We start from the raw sequence: 9176 nt of genomic DNA, 5'->3' as shown, positions 1-9176 counted from the left end.
GCCCAAACTTTCGATCCCCACTGTATATTGTACATTCACATCAGTCCCTAACCCTCAAGAGGCGTACAATCTAAGGTCCCTAACTCACATTCATACATACACATACTAAGGCCAATTTAGACAGGAGCCAATTAACCTACCAGCATTGATGAGAATAAAGAGGGATACAAATTGACCAGAAAAATGCAAGACTCACCTGAAAACTCAGCTATTGGCTCCCCTGTCATAGCGCAATAAAATAGAAAACAAATTAGAGTTTCATGTCCCTGTTTTATCTACATAAAAATGTAAAGTTTCTGTGGAAGCAATGAGTCTAGCATATAATTCCCATGGTGTTGCAATGACAGGCAAGAGTATAAGAACAGGATAATTTGCTGACTCACAATAAAGACTAATAGCTGGCAGAGTTTGATAGGATGAGCACTCACGAGTGCTGGTAGTAATGAGCAGGTCCTACCATGGCTCCTGGACAAAATACAGCATACACGATTGGCGAAAATATATCTTGTTGGCCCAGGGGCCACATCACATCTAGAACTGCCAAATAAACTAATGACTGGGCAGTAAACTAAAATTAGTGATGTTTAAAAAGCAGCAGGATGTGTATTCGCAATGAAAATGCTTTGTCTTTTGTGGCTTCATTTTATCTCTCATAGTCGTTCGTATGTATGCAAGGCATCCCTGGAGCAGTGAAGTAATGCAGTAATAATCAGAAAGGCAATAAGTAGAGATGACGGAGGATCAAATAAGGTTAACAGATGACTCTGGGTCAGAAGGGACTGCTTGTTCATTTTAATCTACCATCTGCAACCAGGATTTTCCTTAGCAAAAAAAAAAAAGACAAAATAGCCATGTAAATGCAATTGAATAAAGGACAACATAAATCCAGTCCCAAGGGTCAAACACATCCATTTATTATAAACGTACACATTAAGCGACTTAAGTTAGAGTATGTAAATTATGCATCTATATTAGATCTGAGAAACTTGCATTTTGGCATTAATTAATTTCAATCTCATGTTCTCCAGTCAGTCACATGAAAAATATAAAGTATTCTTGGTCAGGAGGGTGGCAAGAAGGACAGCAGCTAAACATTATCAGCATTCAGCATGTACAGTATCTGGCTGGAAGCTATGAGAAATTCCTTTAATGATCAATTGTATCAATATCATTTGTCCACAGAGTAATTTATTGTAGACTTTTCATTTCAGAGGTTGACAGCTTCATTGCAATGTATTTAAAAGTTTGTTTGCTATGACAGTTTTGATAATAATTTCCATATCTAGTCCGTTTTGCAAATTATACTGTATAAATCAGAATACTCTTCTGTAATTTATACTTTGTACCATTGTAGCTCAGCTGGCAGCCCTCCAATGCCTTCTTGATAATAGGAATAAGGTATGTTGTTGATTTTTTTTTTCTCCCTTTCTCTCCAGCTACAGCATTTTTTTGGACCTATAAAACAGTACTTAGAAAACTACGGTGTAATGTCACAAACGTTCTTGGTGTCGCAAGTTCCTTCTGCTGGTTTACAGGCACTGAAGTGGTTCTAAAGTCTGGACATTTTTTACTGTAAAGTATACTTATATAAACCCTCATCTTGGAAAACAACATATTTTGTTTAAATAGAGATGAAAGGCAAAACATTTGTGTATACATATAAAAAAATGGAAAAATGCTTTTTTTATCTTTTTTATAAGTAATCCAATACCATCTGTACTCAGCTGTAGCAGGAGCTGGGGGAAGAGAAACAGCAGCACACTGAACTTCCCGGTGAATAGCTGTGCGGGGGGGGGGGGCTGTCAGCACAAGTCTGATCACTGGAGGAAAGAAGGCTTAGTTCCCAGCATAGCTAGAATACTGACCACACAGTGCTTTCATGTTTAGTTTGGTCAGTTTTTAATAGGAAAGAAGAGGGACTGGCAGGAACACCATGCATTTCACACAAAGAAAGCAATACAAAGAGAACAGGGTACTTTTTCATACAAGTACATGGCACAGCTGGCACATATCAGGAATATAAAATGCTGGGTTCTTTAATGCATTCCCTGCATTAAGGTAAAAAAAAGTCTAAGTGATTGTGTCACCCCCTTACCCCTGTACCTGAGCCTTATCTCGATACAGTTCTGCACCCATCTATGGCAGCTCTCTGCTCTCTCTTCTCCCAGAGGCAGCAGCGGATGCCATTGGTTCCTGCTGCTGTCAATCAAATCCTGTAAGCAGAGATTTGGGGGTGGGGCTGAGCCACACTGTGTGTTTCAATAGATGCCCATGGCCCAGCTTAGTATCAAGCCCACAGGTGTGCCCCTATAGCAAGAGACTTGGTTTGGGGGCACACAAAGAAGAGGGGGAGCGGAGAGTGCTGGCAGGGGACCTAAGAAGAGGAGGTTCAGGCCTGCTCTGCCTAAAACCATTGCACAAAGCAGATAAGTATAGCATGTTTGTGATTTTAATTTAAATAAAACCCCCCAAAAAAACCTTTCCAAACGCATTAAGTATAAATCTCCAGTAATGTTAATCTCAGGAATAGTATAGACTCACAGTGAAACGCAGCGAAGATCCTATATCAGCTGGAGGTTAATTCATCATCAATTTATAACTTTAGAGCTTCCATACTACCTTCACTGTAAAACAAAATAAACTCAATAACAATCAATTTCTATTCAGATAAAATATAAAAATATATGCGCGATTACAGAGAATATTAAAGTGCATCTTTTTTTCTAGTTTTGGATAGAGTAAGAAATGGGAAAAAACCCTGCCAGGTTTCCTTCTCTTTTTTTAAATTATTTAATCATTTATTTATGTATTTATTTTGCTATTTGTGTCCTATTAGAGAGATTTCTCTTAATTTGCTGTCCAGGGACACAGCATAAAGTGAGAATGAATCTCTTTAACGTAAGAGGAAATACCCTCTTAGGTAGTTGTCACCAGAACAGATATCCTCATTTGAAGATTTCTTTACTTCTGTTCCAATGACAAGTATAGCACAGTGAGCACAGAGCCCACTAGAGAATGTCGGGCCCTCAGGCCACCCTCATGAAGTCTTTTTCTGATTGTTTGGTCAGAGACATTCACACCAGCGGCATGCTGGAGGTCATTTTGTAGGGCTCTGGCAGTGCTCATCCTGTTCCTCCTTGTATAAAGGAGCAGATACCAGTCCTGCTGATGGTTTAAGGATCTTCTATGGCCCTGTCCAGTTCTCCTAGAGTACCTCCCTGTCTCTTGGAATGTTCTCCATGCTCTCGAGACTGTGCTGGGAGACAGCAAACCTTCTGGCAATGGCACATATTGATGTGCCATCCTGGAGGAGTGGGACTGCCTGTGCAACCTCTGTAAGGTCCAGGTATCACCTCATGCTATCAGTAGTGACACTGACCCTAGCCAAATGCAAAACTAGTGAAAAACAGTCATAAAAGATGAGTAAGGAAAAAAATGTCAGTGGCCTCCACCTCCATTCCTGTTTTGGGGGTCGTCTCATTGTTGCCCATCTAGTGCACATGTTGTTAATTTTATTAACACCAAAGCAGCTGAAACTGATTAAGAACCCCCTCTGCTACTTAACTGATCAAATATCCCAGGAGTTTAATTGACTTGATGCTATACTCTGATTAAAAAGTGTTCCTTTAATTTGTTTGAGCCATGTACCAGGGGCGGACTGACAACTCATGGGGCCCCCGGGCAATAGGGATCATGGGGCCCCTGTGTCCTTGCCCAAACTCAAAAAAGCCAATGAAAAAGGTACCAGGGACATCTCATGGGGCCCCTACTGACAACAGGCCCTCGGGCAGTGCTCGAGTTTCCAAATGGTCAGTCCACCCCTGCCATGTACTTTGAGAACTAAATGTGATTACCAGTATGTTTTAAACTGGAATTCATCATGGGACTTTAATTTCTACCCAGATAAATTATACAGTTTTAAAACTAGCCGATGAAGGATAAAAAAGAAAGGGCAATTACCAAATGTAAATAGGTCCAAGAGGGCTATTTTTCAATATTACTAAAGTCCAGATTTGCACTTTGGTAGCCAGCTGGCATTATTCTAATTAAATATTGGATACATTAAAATGTGTCATTGCTTTCAATGGTCTAAGTGTAAGAGTAATAAATCAGCTCACAAGCCCTGCTTACCACCTTTTGAACCTTAGATGAACTTAGACTTTCCTGGAAGAGAAAAAACCCTTCCCATGCAATACTTTATTTCCATCACTGTTTGTGCAGTAAAGCTACAGTGACTGGGATGGCTGCGAAATCTCTGCTCCCAATAAATCTGTGGCAAGGTTAAGAGGCAAGGTAAATATATTTTATATACTGAAGCAAAGTGACAATACTGTTTGCTATAAACCTTAATCATTCCCACACACATAGGGCAAATATACAGGCAATAGCTGTATGACTTTAATGGGAAAAAAAATTGCATTAGTATAAAGGCTAAGACATATGACTGATACAAAAGAGTCAATGCTCCTGATACAAAACGAAAAAAAAAAACTGTAAAAAAAAAATGCCAGTGCTATAATTTTTGGGCTGTCACTTGCATTGCTTTGCGCAGCATTCTTTTACGCAGCATGTTTCAACTCACTGTAACACATAGCAATGCAATGCTGCACATATAATTAATTTAAAAAGAGAAAAAAACAAGTACTATGATGCATTTTAACAATGCATCACAGGGCTTGGCAGCATGCATGCACAACACATGTATGCATTGTACCATAATGCGCAGTCGTTAGTGTAAATGAGTCCCTAATTCAACAAAATACATCCTAGTGGACAGTGTATTTTCACTTTGGCAACCATGTTGGGATAACTCATACTTTATATTTGTTTTATGCCCCCATTCACATAGCATAACTTTAAAAAAAATGGCAGCTTACCTTTTTTTAGATGCTGTGTTTTGGATCCTATAGCAAGGTAAAATCCTACTATTTGTCTATGAGGGGATTGGGCAGCTGTGTTTGCCAAAATGAACCCCGTCTGTGCAATACATTATCAATTGCAACTAAATTTGAACACAGTCTGTCCCAACAAAGGGTTAAAGGATTAGAGGCTAGGCTGCTTGCGTTGAAGAAAGACTTGGGACAGACTCATTCTGACATTGTAAAAAAAACCTTGCAGTCTGCCATGACTCCTTCTCTTGAGAAACACCTAAAAGGTAAGAAATATTTATTTTTTTGCACATGCTGTGTGAATGGGCTCACATAACAAACATTTTTTTTTGTAGAATATGACTGTAAAATTAGAAAAGTACTTTAACCACTTGACCTCCAGAGGATTTACCCCCCTTAATGACCAGGCCTCTTTTTGCTACTCGGCGCTGCACTAATTCAACTGATAATTGCGCAGTCATGCAATGCTGGACCCAAACGAAATTTACGTCAAAATTTTCACACAAATAGAGCTTTCTTTTGGTGGTATTTGATCATCTGTGTGCTTTTTATTTTTCACACTATAAACAAAAAAAGGCCAAAAATTTTGAAGAAAAACAATATTTTTTACTTTCAGCTATAAAAAATATATAGTAAACTCAAAGTTGGTTATAAATTTAGGCCAAAATGTATTCTGCTACATGTTTTTGGTAAAAAAAATCCCAATAAGTGTATATTGATTGCTTTTTGTGAACGTTATAGCGTCTACAAACTATGGTATAGATACTGCAATTTACGCCATTTTTTTGCTATACAGCGCTGTGCTAGTTTAACGGACAATTGCGCGGTCATGCAATACGGTACATAAATGAAATTTACATCCTTTTTTCCCCCACAAATTGAGCTTTCTTTCAGTGGTATTTGATCGCCTGTGCGGTTTTTATTTTTTGCGCTATAAAAAAAAAAGTCTGACAATTTTGAGGAAAAAAACAATATTTTGGACTTTTTGCTATAAAACATGTCCAGTAAAAAAAAATTTAAAAATCAAATTAATTGTAAATTAATTGGTTTACGTGAAAGTTATAGCGTTTACAAATGGCGGGAAAGATACTGGGATTTTTAGGGTTTTTTTATACTAATAATGGCAGCGATCAGCGACTTATGGCGGTGATCAGCAACTTATGGCGGGACTGCGGGACTCTTCTGTCCCGGTCAGCATGTTCTCGAGCTGTCAAGGAAGTGACAGAAAGCACAGCTACTGCAGCTGTGCTCTCTGTCACTGATTGCCGCTGATCGCCGGGAGATAGCCGGTAAGGACCGGCTGTGACCCGGCGACTGACATCCGTGGCTGTGATCAGCGGGACAGGCAGGGAGACGGCGCGCGTCGCGCGCGCCCCCTACCTGTTTACAAAACACACGTTTTAAAACGTGGTTTTGCCTGCTCGTGCCGCCCTGCCAACGTATTTCTACAGTGGCAGGGCGGCAAGTGGTTAAAGTGTATTTTCACTTTTGGAATAAAAATTGAGAAAAACCCTCTCTATATTTGTTATGGGTTCCCATTCACACAGCGTACCTAGAATAATTAAATTATAGTTCTTAGTTTTGTATTTGTTTCTTTGGAGCAGGTTTATACTGTGCATAGGACTCTGTAGGCAGCTTCCAGCTGCTTTGTGCAATTGGGGACAGACTGAAGGACAGCTTTTTAAAAGTTTGTTAGCTTAACCATTTGCCCTCCAGAGGATTTATCTCCCTTCCTGACCAGACCATTTTTTGCAATACGGCGCTGCGTTACTTTGACTGACAATTGCGCGGTCATGCAACATTGCACTCAAATGAAATTTATGTCCTTTTTTCCCCACAAAAATGGAGATTTCTTTTGGTGGTATTTGATTGCCTGTGCATTTTTAATTTTTTGCACTAGAAACAAAAAAAAGACTGACAATTTTGAGACAAAAACAATATTTTGACTTTTTGCTATTAAACATGTCCAGTAAAAAAATGTAAAAAAATAAAATTTCATCATAAATTTGGGCCAAAATGTATTCTGTTACATGTCTTTGCTAAGAAAAAAATCTCAATATGTGTAAATTAATTGTTTTACGTGAAAGTTATAGCATCTACAAATGGCGGTATATATACTGGAATTTATATATATATATATATATATATATATATACACACTAGTAATGGCAACTTGCTGTGGGACTGCGTCAGGCATTCTAACACTGGGGCGGGGGGGGGGGAATTTTTATTTTGGATTTAATATATATTATGTTTTGTTTAATAAAGATTTTTATTGAGGGTTATGGGGGAGTAATCAGCATGTTTCTCACATTGCCTATATGATCTGGGGATATAATCATAGTTTTGTAATAATCGGGTTTTTGAAATATGAAACGGTGTCCCATGTACTATAGAATTAATGTCTGTAGTAATTGGTTTTCGGATACGTGTTTGATGGTGCATATTGTGAAGGAATTTCACGTGGGCATAAGATGACAGGGTAAGAGGATCATGAATATCAATTAACCTATGAGAAAAGAGGAGAGGGTCTTGTGTTGTGGATAAAAACGGCTTGGTGCTGGAGGTGTGTGTCTCTAAAAACACCCTGTGGGAGGGGCGAAACGCATTGAGGCACTTCCGGTCTGCCGGCCTATGTCTTACCTCACTTCCGGTGAGTGGAACGCAATCCGAAGCGCTCCGTTCCAAGTGGCCATCTTGTGGGTCTGTGGATAGAAACTCCGTCATCTTCTGCCAAGCTGTGGGATTTCCTATGCTGTCCTGGATGTATTGTAAGCTGTGTTAGCCTTTTGGAGGCAATAAATAATGCTGGTTTTTATTCTATCAAATATGAATGGCCTGGTGCTTTGACATTATTGCATGTTGGGTTTGCAGTATTACACTATATGTGTTTATATTTTTTTCCTACACTAATTTGGAGCCTGTCTGGGAGGAGAAGTTTGGAGGTATTAGAAGGTGGATTAAAGGTCTCATGAGGTGGAGTGGAGTTCTGGAGGCTGAAAAGAAGGGTCTAGGATCCCTAACATACCTAAAAGGCATTCACTTCACCAGAATCTGGTGAGTGCGGTATATGTTGGTTGGAGCACTGGTTCGTGGTGGAAGCACACTTCTTTTGAACAAAGACTTTCTTTCAGTGGTTTTTTATTTTTTATATATTTTTGTGACACTTTTTATTTTACACGATTTTTGGAGTGGGACTATTTATTTGTTCTTATTATTTGCGCTGTTTATGTATGATGATTTTACGATTAACATATAGTACCTAACATCCCAATTCTGGGCACAAGCTCGCCCCCTTTTACATAAAATTTAACAGATTCTAGAGTAAGAAAACAAGCATCTACACGCTTTTAGAATCACGCTGCTTCTCTGCACCTCAGAAGTCACTTAAATCTGTATTTGAATGCCATTTTTTTAGAAAGCTGGTACTAAGTGAGACCCACTGCATCTTATAATGCAATGTGGGCCCCAATGAGAAGCACCCACATTGCATTTTATAGTAGAGGCATGGTTAGACTTTGCTTTCTTTAAACTAGGAGTTTAGAGTTCAGAGGAGCATTTTGGGGGATTATAAAGGCAGGTCTGCTGTCCTGCTTTATATTTTGTTCTCAGTTTTATTGGTTTCGATACAAATTTTAATTCAGCTGATTACAATCACAGATATTGGCATTTAATAAAACAACAATAGTGTCTCTGTATAATATGTCCAGATTATGACAGCCCTTTGGATTAGATTTCTATGAAGGTGTATGATCAGAGAAAATGTTTTATGTTGTTAAAGTTTAACGTGGAACAAACCATATACATTTTATTTAAGTGTCTTCAGCTATACATTTTTGTTCTCTTTCTGCTAGCATTTTTTAATTGTATTCTGACTGCAGCAGAATGTAAAATGCCAAGAGTAATGCAGGCCATAGATGGGTCGAAAATCGACAGATCTTTTGGCCGAAAAAAAATCGGCTGATTTTCACACCATTAATGGGTTAATTGGTTGGCTGTTTTTCTGGATTTTGTTAGATTTTTTTGATCAGTAAAGTTGGAACAAAATCGGCCGATTTTGCCGATCGGCCGATTTTTGCGGCAATGATGGGCAAATCAGCCAATTTTTTTACTGATAAAAAATCTGTGCATGAGCCATGACCTGCAAGAAAAAGAAAAAGAAGCAGAAGAAGAAAAAGAAGAAGAGGAAGAAGAAGAAGAAGCAGAAGAAGAGAAAGAAGAAGAAGAAGAGAAAGAAAAGAAGATGAAGAAGAAGAAGAGGAAGAAAAGAAGATGAAGAAGAAGAAG

This window comes from Staurois parvus, unplaced genomic scaffold, assembly GCF_062004578.1.
Source record: "Staurois parvus isolate SC_StPar_1 unplaced genomic scaffold, SC_StPar_1.0 ptg000634l, whole genome shotgun sequence".
NCBI classification, from domain to species: Eukaryota; Metazoa; Chordata; class Amphibia; order Anura; family Ranidae; genus Staurois; species Staurois parvus.
Note: the sequence above shows the minus strand (reverse complement) of the source record.